Here is an 18,911-nt window from a genome sequence, read left to right on the forward strand (position 1 = left end):
CATTAATACATGATTGCTACGAGCACATGAAACAATATATTACAATCAATTCGTAAGGGCTCATAAACAAACCCTTTGCAACTCCAACAAAGGAAATGATTGAGTGGCTTTGGTTGCGCTTCTAGAGTAGCTTCCCCCAAAAAAACAGAGCAAACTAGTGTTAGGCAACATTATTACTTCTAACCTTCATACTTGACCACAAACCTAAAACCATTCACTGCCTTTATTTTCACATATCATGGCATTGTAGGGAATGAACTATGCTTCCACATTACATATTGTTGGGGATATAACCCCGCGATGTGACCCGCCCAGGTGGGGCCGGGTTACACTATTGGTGACTCAATAGTAAGGACTTAAGTGGGCCTATGAAGATGAGATATGAAGACTGGAGGCGGCTTACAGGGCGGGCCTATTAAAGGCCCAAGACCCAGAGGGGGTGCTGTAACCCGGAGATGTGAGCTGCCACATGGCGACTTGCCTAGCAACGCAAGGTGGCTTGTAACCCGAGTTGGTCACGTCGTGTGATCCGATTAGGACTACTGTAAGCCAAGGGCCTCGACCTGTGTATATCAAGGTGAGACCCTGCGGTGGGTTAACTCAAGTTACAATCGATCGATAGCTAGGTCAAGCAATTCCGCTCCTTGTAATCGATACCCAATCAATACAACATAAAGCAGGAAGGCTTTTACCTCGTGAGTGAGGGGCCGAACCTGGGTAAACTCGTGTCTCTCGTTCTGTTCAACCCCTTCGAGCTAACCTACGTTGCGATGGCTTCACACCTAAATCCTTTTGCAAGGGCATCTGCCGTGACAAAACCACGACACATATTATTGTAGCGCATCCTTCAGGCTCCTGGCGAAGCCTTCTAGCCTCTTCAACCCTTCTCTCGGAGAAGCCGCTTCACCCAGTTGTTTCACCATTGCACTACCAACGATCACCCCATATGCACCCCACTAAGCAATCTGCACCCATTTACAAAGTTCAATTAGTTGTTGAACTCCACAAAAAGAAATATTAGTAATTTGTGGATAGTATTCCTCTAGGAAAACGGGTTTAATCTTACCTGTCTAACATGATCAGGTGTTGATATACCAAAGCCAACAACCACTGCTTTGTCAGTGACCTGCAGACAATAGGGAAAACCATTTGAGCATATATACAGACATGCATGAGTATATGCAGGACGATAATTTTGACAAGATCGTTGACAAAAGGGATGAATTTTATTATTATTTGTTCGAACATGCTTAATCTCCTTAAGAAGGTCTCTGACACGTGGGTTCACTGTTGCTCGTGGACCTGTAACTCCATTGACACTTTCCTGATAGTGAGATTAAAGAATTAAGATGAGAAAGCTAAACTTGCAGGGAACAATTAACTAGGACTAATTTATGCCTCCATTTGGCACTTACAAGGTAAACAAAGCCTTCTGAGGCATTAGTGATTTTTTTCATCCTCTCTGCTGGTGTGGCTGGTGTTGTAAGTAGCACCTGAAAACATTAATTCAAATAGAAAATTATTAATGGCTGGCACTACAAATACTGCTCTGTTTTGTTTCAGATACTGTACATTGCTGAAGAGGGAGAACACAAACAAGCTCTAGGTTATTTTCTATGGGTGTGGCTAGAAATCAATTAGCTGAAAATTTTCGTTTGAGGTCAATCGATTCTAGAACTGTTGGATGAGAAATCAATGGCCCATGATCTTCTTCATCCTCTCGACTCATCTCCTTCCCTGAGCCGCCAGCCACCACCGGCCTAACCGTCGGCCCCCGCGCCGCCTCGCCGCTCCGCGCTCCCCGGAATCACTCCCCACCACCGGTCCTCCACGGCCCCGGCCATCCGTCTAGGGGCCCCGTGCTGAACCATTTCTCCGGCGAATCCCCACACTATTGCTCCCCACCATCACCGTCCACCACCGCCTCCACCCTGAAACCTAAGATACTGGGGTGATGACGGCGAGCCCCTTCCTTCTTTCCGGCGAGGCTTTCCTTTCTCCTTCCTTCTCCTTCATCAAAAAATCGACTAAGGCTGAATTCGAATCAGCTAACTGATGTGTAGCTAAACTGATTTTTGATGGCTTCATTTCTGAATGGACATGTCTCGGTATAAGGAAGATCGGACACTATAAGACCTGGTGGAACAGATATAAATAAGCGGGACAGCTCCGGCAAATTAATTAGCGGTGACATTAGTGAGCTGCTTTAATTACCTTGCACACCGGCCTGTTTGACAGCGGCGGTGAAGTTGGCCGCGCCCCGCCGCACGATTGGGCGCAGGTACGAGACGAGCACCACCGGGCAGGACATGCCCGGCGTTACCTCCTTCAGCATCGACAGCACGGCGTCGATCGTCATGCAGGACGCCAGCACCCGTGCTGCGGGGGCCTAGATGACCGGCCCGTCGACGTAGGAGTTCGAGAAGGGCACGCCGAGCTCGATGACGTCGGCGCCACAGGCGTCTAGGAGCCTGAGCGCTTCCGCCGTGGTCGCCAGGTCGGGATCACCGGCGGTGATGTACGGGGTGAACGCCGTCTGCAGGCATGCATTCACGCAAGAATCGATGGAGTACTACCTTGCCCCGCTCCTTGATCTTGGACAGTGTCTGCCCCACGGACAGGCTCCGCCTGTCGGCGACGGGCACGAATACCGCTGGGACACGCGGCGGCGCTCTGAGCACCGCCACCGCCGGGTCGAACGAGACCGGCGCCGGCGCCGCGGCAGTGACCGTCCTGACCACAAGCCTCCCCGGCGCGACCACCGCCAGAGCAGAGGAAGCGCGCCGCCCCGGGTAGCTCAGCGCATGAGCCATGGACGACGGGGACGCGGACGCCTTTAGCGCGAAAGCCATGCCGCTTGCTACACACTTTTTTTTGCGGGAAGCTTGCTGGAGTACAAAGACTTGGACTCTGGAAGACTGGAACTATGGATGTGCGTCTGTCTGTGGATAGGATGTTGGTCTGTGCGCATTTATATAGTTGAAGCTCAGCACGCAGCTCAGTCCAGTTCAGTTGAGGGGGAGGACGAAGTGGGGTGGAGACCTGGGGCCGGCGGATAGAGCTCCATTGAATTCCTCTCTTTTGGCGGGGAATCTCGGTCCAAACTCTGCCGTTTGGAGAACGTGCGTGATTGCTCCGTTCGTGTTGCCACGGCACTGTACTTATCAGTTAACGTTCGTGAACCACCGCGGCTCACATGTTTACTATACAAGTATTTTTTTTAAACACAATACAGAAGCAAGCGTTCATATACACACGCATATACTTATTCCTATGAATGCACACGCGCATACCCTACCCCTATTCGGAGCTGGTCCGGTCAAAGACCAGGGAACGTCGTGACCTCTACAGCTACTACTGTGGTCCAAAGTCCAAACTCCAATCGGATGGAGATGCACCAATCAGGGCGTCCTACGTGGTTGAAATGACAAATGGACATGCCTATTTTCTTTTCTTTTTTTGCGGAGATGATCATGATCTTACTACAACTACAAAGCACCTCAAATACAATTTAAAAATAAATACTTTGAGGTCTCTAAACAATCGAACGGCCACTTCTGCCCTTACGACGAGCTGCAGACACGCCGCAGCCGCTCCTTCCACACCGGAGCATGCCCGATCTTGTCGATGACAGCCGAGGAAGTCTTCGTGCAAGTTCGCTAAGGACCAATGCCTTGAAGAGGTGGTCATCATTGTTGAATCCTTGAATCGGTCCGAATAATGTGACACCAAATCTCGTCGTCACATACACATAGCGAGAAACCCTAACCTCGCAGCCCCGAGGAGCTGACAAGAATATACGCCAGAGCTCAGTCTAATCCATCTTGATGGATGAACAAGAGGAGGATCAGAGTCAAAAGATCAACTCAAAGACGAAGCGCCGCCCCTGAGAGGTCTAAAACCCTAACCTATCTATCAGCCGGAGGCCCGGAGCCGAAGCAAAGGAGAGATGAATCCATGGGCTCCACAACGGGGATCAAACTGATGGAAATATGCCCTAGAGGCAATAATAAATTAGTTATTATTATATTTCCTTGTTCATGATAATCGTTTATTATCCATGCTATAATTGTATTGATAGGAAACTCAGATACATGTGTGGATACATAGACAACACCATGTCCCTAGTAAGCCTCTAGTTGACTAGCTTGTTGATCAATAGATGGTTACGGTTTCCTGACCATGGACATTGGATGTCATTGATAACGGGATCACATCATTAGGAGAATAATGTGATGGACAAGACCCAATCCTAAGCATAGCACTAGATCGTGTAGTTCGTATGCTAAAGCTTTTCTAATGTCAAGTATCATTTCCTTAGACCATGAGATTGTGCAACTCCCGGATACCGTAGGAGTGCTTTGGGTGTGCCAAACGTCACAACGTAACTGGGTGGCTATAAAGGTACACTACGGGTATCTCCGAAAGTGTCTGTTGGGTTGGCACGAATCGAGACTGGGATTTGTCACTCCGTGTGACGGAGAGGTATCTCTGGGCCCACTCGGTAGGACATCATCATAATGTGCACAATGTGATCAAGGAGTTGATCACGGGATGATGTGTTACGGAACGAGTAAAGAGACTTGCCGGTAACGAGATTGAACAAGGTATCGGGATACCGACGATCGAATCTCGGGCAAGTATCGTATCGCTAGACAAAGGGAATTGTATACGGGATTGATTAAGTCCTTGACATCGTGGTTCATCCGATGAGATCATCGTGGAACATGTGGGAGCCAACATGGGTATCCAGATCCCGCTGTTGGTTATTGACCGGAGAGTCATCTCGGTCATGTCTGCATGTCTCCCGAACCCGTAGGGTCTACACACTTAAGGTTCGGTGACGCTAGGGTTATAGAGATATTAGTATGCGGTAACCCGAAAGTTGTTCGGAGTCCCGGATGAGATCTCGGACATCACGAGGAGTTCCGAAATGGTCCGGAGGTAAAGAATTATATATAGGAAGTGCTATTTCGGCCATCGGGACAAGTTTCGGGGTCACCGGTATTGTACCGGGACCACCGGAAGGGTCCCGGGGGTCCACCGGGTGGGGCCACCTGCCCCGAGGGGCCACATGGGCTGTAGGGGGTGCGCCTTGGCCTATATGGGCCAAGGGTACCAGCCCCAAGAGGCCCATGCGCCAAGAGAAGAGGAAAAGGGAGAGTCCTAAAAGGGGAAGGCACCTCCGAGGTGCCTTGGGGAGGATGGACTCCTCCCCCCCTTGGCCGCACCCTTCCTTGGAGGAAGGGGCAAGGCTGCACCCTCCCCTCTCCCTTGGCCCTATATATAGTGGGGGGAAGGGAGGGCAACCATACCCAAGCCCTGGCGCCTCCCTCTCCCTCCCACGACACATCTTCCTCCTCCCGCAGCGCTTGGCGAAGCCCTGTTGGAATTCCGCTACTTCCACCACCACGCCGTCGTGCTGCTGGATCTCCATCAACCTCTCCTCCCCCCTTGATGGATCAAGAAGGAGGAGACGTCGCTGCTCCATACGTGTGTTGAACGCGGAGGTGCCGTCCGTTCGGCTCTAGGATCATCGGTGATTTGGATCACGATGAGTACGACTCCATCAACCCCGTTCTCTTGAACGCTTCCGCGCGCGATCTACAAGGGTATGTAGATCCACTCCTCCCTCGTTGCTAGATGACTCCATAGATAGATCTTGGTGACACGTAGGAAAATTTTGAATTTATGCTACGTTCCCCAACAGTGGTATCAGAGCTAGGTCTATGCGTAGTTTCTATGCACGAGTAGAACACAAATTAGTTGTGGGCATTGATTTTGTTCAATATGCTTGCCGTTACTAGTCTTATCTTGATTCGGTGGCATCGTGGGATGAAGCGGCCCGGACCGACCTTACACGTACTCTTACGTGAGACTGGTTCCACTGACTGACATGCACTAGTTGCATAAGGTGGCTAGCGGGTGTCTGTCTCTCCCACTTTAGTCAGATCGGATTCGATGATAAGGGTCCTTATGAAGGGTAAATAGCAATTGTCATATCATGTTGTGGTTTTTGCGTAGGTAAGAAACGTTCTTACTAGAAACCCATAGCAGCCACGTAAAACATGCAAACAACAATTAGAGGACGTCTAACTTGTTTTTGCAGGGTATGCTATGTGATGTGATATGGCCAAAAGGATGTGATGAATGATATATGTGATGTATGAGATTGATCATGTTCTTGTAATAGGAATCACGACTTGCATGTCGATGAGTATGACAACCGGCAGGAGCCATAGGAGTTGTCTTAATTTATTTATGACCTGCGTGTCAACATAAACGTCATGTAATTACTTTACTTTATTGCTAACCGTTAGCTGTAGAAGTAGAAGTAATAGTTGGCGAGACAACTTCATGAAGACACGATGATGGAGATCATGATGATGGAGATCATGGTGTCATGCCGATGACAAGATGATCATGGAGCCCCAAGATGGAGATCAAAGGAGCTATATGATATTGGCCATATCATGTCACTATTATTTGATTGCATGTGATGTTTATCATGTTTATACATCTTGTTTACTTAGAACGACGGTAGTAAACAAGATGATCCCTCATTAAAATTTCAAGATAGTGTTCCCCCTATCTGTGCACCGTTGCGAAAGTTCGTTGTTTCGAAGCACCACGTGATGATCGGGTGTGATAGATTCTTACGTTCACATACAACGGGTGTAAGACAGATTTACACACGCGAAACACTTAGGTTGACTTGACGAGCCTAGCATGTGTACAGACATGGCCTCGGAACACAAGAGACCGAAAGGTCGAGCATGAGTCGTATGGCAGATACGATCAACATGAAGATGTTCACCGATGATGACTAGTCCGTCTCACGTGATGATCGGACACGTCCTAGTTGACTCGGATCATGTAATCACTTAGATGACTAGAGGGATGTCTATCTGAGTGGGAGTTCATAAGATGAACTTAATTATCCTGAACATAGTCAAAAGGTCTTCGCAAATTATGTCGTAGCTCGCGCTTTAGTTCTACTGTTTAGATATGTTCCTAGAGAAAATTTAGTTGAAAGTTGATAGTAGCAATTATGCGGACTAGGTCCGTAAACTGAGGAATGTCCTCATTGCTTCATAGAAGGCTTATGTCCTTAATGCACCGCTCAGTGTGCTGAACCTCGAACGTTGTCTGTGGATGTTGCGAACATCTGACATACACATTTTGATAACTACGTGATAGTTTAGTTAAACGGCTTAGAGTTGAGGCACCGAAGACGTTTTGAAACGTCGCGAAACATATGAGATGTTTCGAGGGCTGAAATTGGGATTTCAGGCTCGTGCCCACCTCAAGAGGTATAAGACCTCCGACGATTTTATTAGCCTGCAAACTAAGGAGAAAAGCTCAATTGTTGTGCTTGTGCTCAGATTGTCTGAGTACAACAATCGCTTGAATCGAGTGGGAGTTGATCTTCCAGATGAAATAGTGATGGTTCTCTGAAGTCATTACCACCAAGCTGTTGGGGAACGTAGCAGAAATTCAAAATTTTCCTACGTGTCACCAAGATCTATCTATGGAGAGACCAGCAACGAGGGGAAGGAGAGTGCATCTACATACCCTTGTAGATCGCTAAGCGGAAGCGTTCAAGTGAACGGGGTTGATGGAGTCGTACTCGTCGTGATTCAAATCACCGATGATCCTAGCGCCGAACGGACGGCACCTCCGCGTTCAACACACGTACGGAACGGAGACGTCTCCCATGCCTTGATCCAGCAAGGAGGAGGGAGAGGTTGATGGAGATCCAGCAGCACGACGGCGTGGTGGAAGTAGCGGGATTCCAACAGGGCTTCGCTAAGCGCTGCGGGAGGAGGTAGATGTGTCACGGGAGGGAGAGGGAGGTGCCAGGCCTTAGATTGGTTTGCTCCTCCTTTTCCCCACTATATATAGTGCCAAGGGGGAGGGGGAGGCGCAGCCCTTGCCCCTTCCTCCAAGGAAGGGTGCGGCCAAGGGTGGGGAGGAGTCCATCCTCCCCAAGGCACCTCGGAGGTGCCTTCCCCCTTTAGGACTCTCCCCTTTTTCTCTCTCTTGGCGCATGGGCCTCTTGGGGCTGGTGCCCTTGGCCCATATAGGCCAAGGCACACCCCCTACAGCCCATGTGCCCCCCGGGGCAGGTGGCCCCACCCGGTGGGCCCCCGGGACCCTTCCGGTGGTCCCGGTACAATACCGATGACCCCGAAACTTGTCCCGATGGCCGAAATAGCACTTCCTATATATAATTCTTTACCTCCGGACCATTCCGGAACTCCTCGTGACGTCCGGGATCTCATCCGGGACTCCGAACAACTTTCGGGTTACCGCATACTAATATTTCTATAACCCTAGCGTCACCGAACCTTAAGTGTGTAGACCCTACGGGTTCGGGAGACATGCAGACATGACCGAGACGTTCTCCGGTCAATAACCAACAGTGGGATCTGGATACCCATGTTCGCTCCCACATGTTCCACGATGATCTCATCGGATGAACCACGATGTCAAGGACTTAATCAATCCCGTATTCAATTCCCTTTGTCTAGCGGTACGATACTTGCCCGAGATTCGATCGTCGGTATCCCGATACCTTGTTCAATCTCGTTACTGGCAAGTCTCTTTACTCGTTCCGTAACACATCATCCCGTGATCAACTCCTTGATCACATTGTGCACATTATGATGATGTCCTACCGAGTGGGCCCAGAGATACCTCTCCGTTTACACGGAGTGACAAATCCCAGTCTCGATTCGTGCCAACCCAACAGACACTTTCGGAGATACCTTTAATGTACCTTTATAGCCACCCAGTTACGTTGTGACGTTTGGCACACCCAAAGCACTCCTACGGTATCCGGGAGTTGCACAATCTCATGGTCTAAGGAAATGATACTTGACATTAGAAAAGCTTTAGCATACGAACTACACGATCTAGTGCTATGCTTAGGATTGGGTCTTGTCCATCACATCATTCTCCTAATGATGTGATCCCGTTATCAACGACATCCAATGTCCATGGTTAGGAAACCGTAACCATTTATTGATCAACGAGCTAGTCAACTAGAGGCTCACTAGGGACATGGTGTTGTCTATGTATCCACACATGTATCTGAGTTTCCTATCAATACAATTATAGCATGGATAATAAACGATTATCATGAACAAGGAAATATAATAATAATCAATTTATTATTGCCTCTAGGGCATATTTCCAACACAAGCTGCTAGAGCTTCGTGATGAACTATGATATATCAGGGACATATATGATGATCCTTGAGATATTCGCGATGTTTGACACCGCGAAAGTAGAAATCAAGAAGGAGCATCAATTGTTGATGGTTGGTGAAACCACTAGTTTCAAGAAGGGCAAGGGAACAAAGGGATACTTCATGAAACGGCAATTCAGCTGCTGCTCTAGTGAAGAAACCCAAGGTTGAACCCAAACCCGAGACTGAGTGCTTCTGTAATAAGGGGAACAGCCACTGGAGCAGAATTACCCTAGATACTTGGTAGATGAGAAGGCTGGCAAGGTCGATAGAAGTATATTGGATATACATTGTGTTGATGTGTACTTTACTAGTACTCCTAGTAGCACCAGGGTATTAGATACCGGTTCGGCTGCTAAGTGTTAGTAACTCGAAATAAAAGCTACGGAATAAACGGAGACTAGCTAAAGGTGAGCTGACGATATGTGTTGGAAGTGTTTCCAATGTTGATATGATCAAGCATCGCACGCTCCCTCTACCATCGAGATTGGTATTAAAACCTAAATAATTGTTATTTGGTGTTTGCGTTGAGCATAGACATGATTGGATTACGTCTATCGCGATACGGTTATTCATTTAAGGAGAATAATGGTTACTCTGTTTATTTGAATAATACCTTCAATGGTCTTACGCCTAAAATGAATGGTTTATTGAATCTCGATCGTAGTGATACACATGTTCATGCCAAAAGATAGTAATGATAGTACCACCTACTTGTGGCACTGCCACTTAAGTCACATCGGTATAAAACGCATGAAGAAGCTCCATGTTGATGGATCTTTGGACTCGCTCATTTTTGAAAGGATTGAGACATGCGAACCATGTTTGTTGGTGTATATGCATGAAGAAACTCCATGCAAATGGACCGTTTGAACTCACTTATTTTGAATCACTTGAGACATGCAAATCATACCACATGGGCAAGATGACTGAAAGCCTCGTTTTCAGTAAAATGGAACTAGAAAGCAACTTGTTGGAAGTAATACATTTTGATGTGTGCAGTCCAATGAGTGCTGAGGCGTGTAGTGGATATCGTTATGCTCTTACTTCACAGATAATTTGAGTAGATGTTGAGTATATTTACTTGATGAATCACGAGTCTGAATTATTGAAAGGTTCAAGTAATTTCAGGGTGAAGTTGAAAGATCGTCGTGACAAGAGGATAAAAGATCTATGATATGATCATAGAGATGAATATCTGAATTACGAGTTTGGCACATAATTAAGACATTGTGGAAATTGTTTCACAACTAATACAGCCTGGAACACCGTAGCAAGATGGTGTATCCGAACATCATAACTGCACCCTATTGGATATGATGCATACCATGATGTCTCTTATCGAATTACCACAATAGTTTATGGGTTAGGCATTAGAGACAACCACATTCACTTTAAAAGGGGCACCACGTAATTCCGACGAGATGACACCGTATGAACTATGGTTTAGAGAAACCTAAGCTGTCATTTCTTAGAAGGTTGGGGCTGCGACGCTTATGTGAAAAAGTTTCAGGCTGATAAGCTCGAACCCAAAGCGGATAAATGCATCTTCATAGGACACCCAAAACAGTTGGGTATACCTCCTGTCTCAGATTCGAAAGCAATAAGGGATTGTTTCTAGAATTGGGTCCTTTCTCGAGGAAAATTTTCTCTCGAAAGAATTGAGTGGGAGGATGGTGGAGACTTGATGAGGTTATTGAACCGTCTCTTCAACTAGTGTGTGGCAGAGCACAGGGAGTTGTTCCTGTGGCACCTACACCAATTGAAGTGGAAGCTTATGATAGTGATCATGAAACTTCAGATCAAGTCACTACCAAACCTCGTGGGATGACAAGGATGCATACTACTTCAGAGTGGTACGTGATCCTGTCTTGGAAGTCATGTTGCTAGACAACAATGAACCTACGAGCTATGGAGAAGCGATGGTGGGCCCGGATTCCGATAAATGGCTCAAGGCCATAAAATCCGAGAGAGGATCCATATATGAAAACAAAGTATAGACTTTGGCAGAACAACTCGATGGTCGTAAGGCTGTTGAGTACAGATGGATTTAAAAGGAAGACAGACAATGATGGTAAGTGTCACCATTAAAGAAAGCTCGACTTGTCGTTAAGATGTTTTCTGACAAGTTCAAGGAGTTGACTACGATGAGACTTTCTCACTCGTAGCGATGCTAAGAGTCTGTTGGAATTATATTAGCGATTACTGCATTATTTATGAAATCTTGCAGATAGGATGTCAAAACATTGTTTCTCGACGTGTATCTTGAGGAAAGGTTGTATGTGATACAACCGGAAGGTTTTGTCAATCCTGAAAGATGCTAATAAGTATGCAAAGCTCCAGCAATCCTTCTAAGGACTGGAGTAAGCATCTCGGAGTTGGAATGTATGCTTTGATGATGATCAAATATTTTGGGTTTATACAAAGTTTATGAGAAACTTGTATTTCCAAAGAAGTGAGTGGGAGCACTATAGAATTTCTGATGAGTATATGTTGTTGACATATTATGGATCAGAAATGACGTAGAATTTCTGGAAAGCATATAGGGTTATTTGGAAAGTGTTTTCCAATGGAAAGCCTGGATTAAGCTACTTGAACATTGAGCATCAAGATCTATAAGGATAGATCAAAACGCTTAATGGTACTTTCAAATGAGCACATACCTTGACATGATCTTGAAGGTGTTCAAGATGGATCAGTCAAGGAAGGAGTTCTTGCCTGAGTTGTAAGGTATGAAGTTAAGACTTAAAGCTCGACCACGGCAGAATAGAGAGAAAGGACGAAGGTCGTCCCCTATGCTTAAGACATAGGCTCTACAGTATGCTATGCTGTGTACCGCACCTAAAGTGTGCCTTGCCATGAGTCAGTCAAGGGGTACAAGAGTGATCCAAGAATGGATCACAAGACAGCGGTCAAAGTTATCCTTAGTAACTAGTGGACTAAGGAATTTTCTCGATTATGGAGGTGGTAAAAGAGTTCGTCGTAAAGGGTTACGCCGATGCAAACTTTGACACTAATCCAGATTATCCTGAGTAGTAAACTGGATTCGTATAGTAGAACAGTTATTTGGAATAGCTCCAAATGTAGCGTAGTAGCTGCATCTACAAGATGACATAGAGATTTGCGAAATACATACGGATCTGAAAGATTCAGACCCGTTGACTATAACATCTCTCACAAGCATAACATGATCAAACCCAGAACTCATCGAGTGTTAATCACATGGTAATGTGAACTAGATTATTGACTCTAGTAAACTCTTTGGGTGTTAGTCACATGGGGATATGACCTTGAGTGTTAATCACATATCGATGTGAACTGGATTATTGACTCTAGTGCAAGTGGGAGACTGTTGGAAATATGCCCTAGAGGCAATAATAAATTAGTTATTATTATATTTCCTTGTTCATGATAATTGTTTATTATCCATGCTATAATTGTATTGATAGGAAACTCAGATACATGTGTGGATACATAGACAACACCATGTCCCTAGTAAGCCTCTAGTTGACTAGCTCGTTGATCAATAGATGGTTACGGTTTCCTGACCATGGACATTGGATGTCATTGATAACGGGATCACATCATTAGGAGAATGATGTGATGGACAAGACCCAATCCTAAGCATAGCACTAGATCGTGTAGTTCGTATGCTAAAGCTTTTCTAATGTCAAGTATCATTTCCTTAGACCATGAGATTGTGCAACTCCCGGATACCGTAGGAGTGCTTTGGGTGTGCCAAACGTCACAACGTAACTGGGTGGCTATAAAGGTACACTACGGGTATCTCCGAAAGTGTCTGTTGGGTTGGCACGAATCGAGACTGGGATTTGTCACTCCGTGTGACGGAGAGGTATCTCTGGGCCCACTCGGTAGGACATCATCATAATGTGCACAATGTGATCAAGGAGTTGATCACGGGATGATGTGTTACGGAACGAGTAAAGAGACTTGCCGGTAACGAGATTGAACAAGGTATCGGGATACCGACGATCGAATCTCAGGCAAGTATCGTACCGCTAGACAAAGGGAATTGCATACGGGATTGATTAAGTCCTTGACATCGTGGTTCATCCGATGAGATCATCGTGGAACATGTGGGAGCCAACATGGGTATCCAGATCCCGCTGTTGGTTATTGACCGGAGAGTCATCTCGGTCATGTCTGCATGTCTCCCGAACCCGTACGGTCTACACACTTAAGGTTCGGTGACGCTAGGGTTATAGAGATATTAGTATGCGGTAACCCAAAAGTTTTTAGGAGTCCCGGATGAGATCTTGGACGTCACGAGGAGTTCCGAAATGGTCCGGAGGTAAAAAATTATATATAGAAAGTGCTATTTCGGCCATCGGGACAAGTTTCGGGGTCACCGGTATTGTACCGGGACCACCGGAAGGGTCCCGGGGGTCCACCGGGTGGGGCCACCTGCCCCGGGGGGCCACATGGGCTGTAGGGGGTGCGCCTTGGCCTATATGGGCCAAGGGCACCAGCCCCAAGAGGCCCATGCGCCAAGAGAAGAGGAAAAGGGAGAGTCCTAAAAGGGGAAGGCACCTCCGAGGTGCCTTGGGGAGGATGGACTCCTCCCCCCCTTGGCCGCACCCTTCCTTGGAGGAAGGGGCAAGGCTGCGCCCTCCCCCTCTCCCTTGGCCCTATATATAGTGGGGGGAAGGGAGGGCAACCATACCCAAGCCCTGGCGCCTCCCTCTCCCTCCCACGACACATCTTCCTCCTCCCGCAGCGCTTGGCGAAGCCCTGTTGGAATTCCGCTACTTCCACCACCACGCCGTCGTGCTGCTGGATCTCCATCAACCTCTCCTCCCCCTTGCTGGATCAAGAAGGAGGAGACGTCGCTGCTCCGTACGTGTGTTGAACGTGGAGGTGCCGTCCGTTCGGCTCTAGGATCATCGGTGATTTGGATCACGACGAGTACGACTCCATCAACCCCGTTTTCTTGAACGCTTCCGCGCGCGATCTACAAGGGTATGTAGATCCACTCCTCCCTCGTTGCTAGATGACTCCATAGATAGATCTTGGTGATACGTAGGAAAATTTTGAATTTATGCTACGTTCCCCAACACAAACGAATCCAAGAGTCTACAATCGGCCCGAAGTCCAAAAGACATCGCTGGCAGGTGTCACACCCTGTGATTTATGCCCTGATTATAATTTATATAAATAATGGCCAAACTTTGTATCCACCGGAAACATGCAGTGTTGCTTGCTTTATTTGGACTAGCAAAAGTGCCCCCGCATTACAACGGGAGAGAAAAATAACACATGCCTCCAGAGGCGGAGGACGATTTTTTTAAGGTGTGGCAAATTCTTAAGTCATTGTTTTTGATGCACGCGCTTGCTCGACGGCGACGCCTTGCTGACGTCCGTTTTCAGCCATCCGCCCGTCCTGTCATCCGCCTCATCGGCTAGCCGCCGCGCACCGTGCTTTTCTTGGATTGCTGCTGCGTGCGAGTGTAGTTTTTGTTTTGAGAACCTCCCACTCGGCAATTTATTTAAGTGTTAGGTGAATTTGCATCCAATTGTACAATGTCAATCAGACAAGAAAGGATTACATCAAGAGACAAAGAGCTAACACCAATATTAAGCGCGTCCTAAGGGCATGCATGAGCAGCTCCATTTGCTCCTCTCTTGAACCATTGAAGCTTGAATCCCTGAAGATTTTGGAGATAGATTTTCATCTCCCTAAAAACCTTGCTTCGTGCATGTGTAGTAATTGGTTAGTGGCTTCGTGCGTCAACGCTATGACTGATTCGTGCATCGTGTGTGTACTGGCTTCGTGGGGGTCTCGGGTGATCGGTTTATTCGTGGGCTGCATCTGCATGGCCCAGTTATCAGCAAACGGCCTCTCGCTCTTGTAGCCACCTTTCCCAGCGTTGCATGGCTGCGATGATATCTAGCGATAGCAGATTAGCGGTAGATGCGTATGTATAAATTTTCATTCGACACAATCAAGGTATGGCGGCCGCCATGCCTTGCCCACTGGGGACCTCCGCCAGTGCATGCCTCTAACCCAATAATCATGACTTAAGACCCCAATAGGTCCATGTTCTCTATTTGAACATGACGTCCCATCTATATTGTCGCTTACCCTTCTTGCCACCCTCGACGACGGTGGCCCCAGTGCTCGCACACTCCACGACATGTTTGAATGTGGTCAATCCTAAGGTGTCTCTTTGGGCATAAGATGAGAAATCTACTTTCTTTTGGCCCATGCGAGATTTTTTTGACGCGTGCATGCATGGTTATTGATGGTTTCTTTCGTCTCTAATCTGGTTTTGCTGAGGTGTTCATTTTTAATCTCGATCTACACCGATAAAAAAAGAAAGATGTATCATGCACCATTGATTAAGATTGCACCCTAACTAGCATTTTAAATGTTTTTATAGGGTAAAATAACATCATATTCAGATTCTACATATTTTTAATCAAATTTCATATATAACATGTTAAATTGGAGTTACTGTTTAAAAGATATGACTATTCTTTTAAAACATATGATATGGACTATGGGTTCAATATAAACCACATATCATGGTGTTTTTTGTAAAAAGCAATCAATTTTATGTCACTTAAATCGGACCGTAGGTTGATTTGAGCAAACTACAGGGTTTTTTTTCACAAAAAGCAAAACATTTTCCTTGGAGTCACTTAAACCTGTACCGTGGGTTGATTTTAAGAAATAATAGTGGGTTTTCTGCAAAAAAAGACACAACAGACGGGTAAAAACACTAATCCCTTTATTAGTAATGTATAGATTAGAGTTTATTTTTTACTAGCATTTGGATTTTATCTTGCAAATTCCTCCAACTTGATCAAGTGTCCCAAATCACTTCTTGTGATCATACCATGTGGTTAGAGTCCAAAAATATTTTTATTACGACATTAATTTGGCCAAGAGAAAAATAAACCCTTTGATTTTTCAAAAATGAGAAACCAAAATTTGAATTTTAAGTATTTATTTTACAAAACTAAAGATGTTGAAGAAACTTGAAATTGTTCATGATATTTATAAAATAATATTTGCTAATTTTGAAAAATCTATATGTCTTCTTGAAGAAAATGTTCAATTTTTTGGAAATATTAATAATTTTCTGAAAATTCTCAAGAAAATAATAAATAATGCTCTAAATTTTTAAAAATACTAACGTTTTCTTATAATGTCCAAAAATGAAAAAAAATCTCAAATTTTAAAATATTCATGAATTGCTACTTGGGCTGTGGAGAAACACAATACCACATTACACCCGTGTGTGATCTTCTTGTACTCATTTTGGGCCGTTGTTACCAGGGAATGTTCATGTGAACCAACCTGTGGTTGGATGGTTAGGAGGACAGTGATATCACCAGCCCATGAAGGTTCAAGTCCTGTTGCTCGCATTTATGCTGGATTTATTTCAGGATTTTCGACAATGCGCGTTTAATGGGAGGAGACGTTCCCGTCGACTACGAGACGTCTATGATGACTTCGTAAAATGTCAAGATGATACACCGACTTAGTCTTTCAGAGGTGCTCATAGAAGTAGGGTGCGCGTGTGTGTTCGTAGGGTGAGTGTATGAGCGTGTATATGAGCGTTTGCGTCTGCACTTTGTTCGAAATAAAAACCAAGAAATGTTTATATTTCTAAGAAAAGTACTATTTTTTTACTATTGCCATAGTTGCACCAGGGAAGGGCTTATCGTACGAATGACTAGAGCCTAATCACCGATCGGTCGCCTCGTGCTCCACCGCGTCAAAAGTCATCTCCTCTGCCGGAGTGAGGGGAAGACGAGGTCCGTCCAGAGCACGAGCGTCGGCCGAGAAGACCAGTCGTGATAGACTTCATCCTTTTAAGTTTCAAAAAACCCTTTCAAAGCCGCCGTCAAAGTAGTACATCCGTTGGTGATCTGCCATGTTCTCGATGATGCCATCGTGGTGTCAGGATCACTCCCATCTGTGCGATCCGACGGAGCAAGCCCACAGGTGACAGGTGGCGCATTGCAGCCGCGTTTGCGACATACTCCCTCCATTCCATAATACGAAGTGCATCCATTTTTGTCCAAGTCAAGCATATGCATTTTTATCAAGATTATAGAATAAAATATCAGCATCTACAATACAAAATAAATGAAATATGAAAATACTTTTCATGAGGGATCTGATGATACAAATTTGGTATTGTGGACATTGATTGTTTTCTTCTAAAAACTTGGTCAAACATGAACATGTTTGATATTTGAAATAACTAATACACTATGTTATGGGATAGAGGATGTATAATATTCCTTCTCATGAATGATGATATAATGCTTACTTGCCATTTTTTTCCTTCCCACCGAAGATGCTTTTGGCCCCACCCCCTATATAGATTTAAAATATAAATGACCGAACCTATACAAAGTTGTGATACTATTCCTTCTCCATGAAATGTTTTACAAACTTACGATTCATGTATTAAATAGAAATGCAAAAGTCCATTTTGGTCTCTCAAATTAAAAACTAGACAAGTTGCACACTGAACATCTAAAATTAGGCAAATTTAAGCCCTATCCCGACTCGAAGCGGTTTTGCTGACAGCTTAGTGTGGTGTTAACCACATATGGAAGCCAAGTCATCTCCTCCGTCACTGTTTTCAACTTTTGAAAGTTCGGGATATAAATTATTTGAATTTTAAAGTTTGAAGGACCATGTCCATACAAGTTGATAAATTAAGCAGATTTGCAAAACATCAGTTTCCTGAATTTGTTTCTTCAATCCATATACGTATATCATACGCCTAAGAGGGGGAGTCCGTGGTTGGCCGGGGCGTCTCCGCCAAGGGCGAGTCAGGACTTCGCCGGAGACAAGGACACCGTGGCGTCGCGTGTGACGGAGAGGCAGGAGGTTCGCAAGTCGAGTGCGGGGTTCACTTGTGCCGGAGTTGGTGGTTATGTTTAGAGGGAAGATCGGGGCGGCGGTAGCACGGCAGAGGCTGCGGTGGGAGCAGGTGGTTGGGCCGGTGGTACAGTAGGACAGGTCGTGGTAGGGAGGAGGAAGAAGATGGCGTGCCGGAGGAGGAAAAAGATGGCTCCGTTGGATTACAATCTAACGGCTAAGAAAATCAAATGGAGCTAAAAAAAAGCAATTGCACTGACAAATGTATGGCTCCTAAATTAAGTGACCAAAATATAGTAAGGCTAGTCATAGTAGGAGTAACTTAGCAAGTAACATAGCGCATTCCGAGAAATTTTTGCTTATGTAGCAATGTTGTTAATGAAAAGTGATAACATAATATGTTACTGTAACATAGCGTTTTTCAAGACAAGATGAGTCTACAAGCTAATTAATAAAGTCTTCTATGACACTACTACTATGTTACTTTGCATTATGAAGATAGTAACTTAGACTAGTGTCATATGCATGACACTAGTATAAATTACTCCTCACTATGACCAGCCTAATACGTACTCGGCTTCAGCCCGGCACGTTGCTGTGCCGCGTGCGGTGGCGGCGCACGGTGAAGATCGACTCAACCCTTACCCACCATTAGTCAGTAACTAATTATTACTGCTAGCTTCCTCTGTTTCTCCTCCCTGCGTAGAGCCGCCGCCGGCTGCTGCTTCTGCTATATAAACGAACGAACGCACGCACGCACGCCAGCACTTGAGTCATCTCGCGCGGAAAAG

At 45.7% G+C, this 18,911-nt stretch overlaps 1 pseudogene; it reads right to left on the reverse strand.

Moving 5' to 3' along the window:
* Positions 1-830: 830 nt before the first annotated feature.
* Positions 831-2,852, reverse strand: LOC125507468 (tryptophan synthase alpha chain-like; annotated as a pseudogene).
* Between the last annotated feature and the right edge of the window lie 16,059 nt (positions 2,853-18,911).

Source organism: Triticum urartu, chromosome 5A, assembly GCF_056163025.1.
Source record: "Triticum urartu cultivar PI428250 chromosome 5A, HENAU_Tu73, whole genome shotgun sequence".
Lineage (NCBI taxonomy): Eukaryota > Viridiplantae > Streptophyta > Magnoliopsida > Poales > Poaceae > Triticum > Triticum urartu.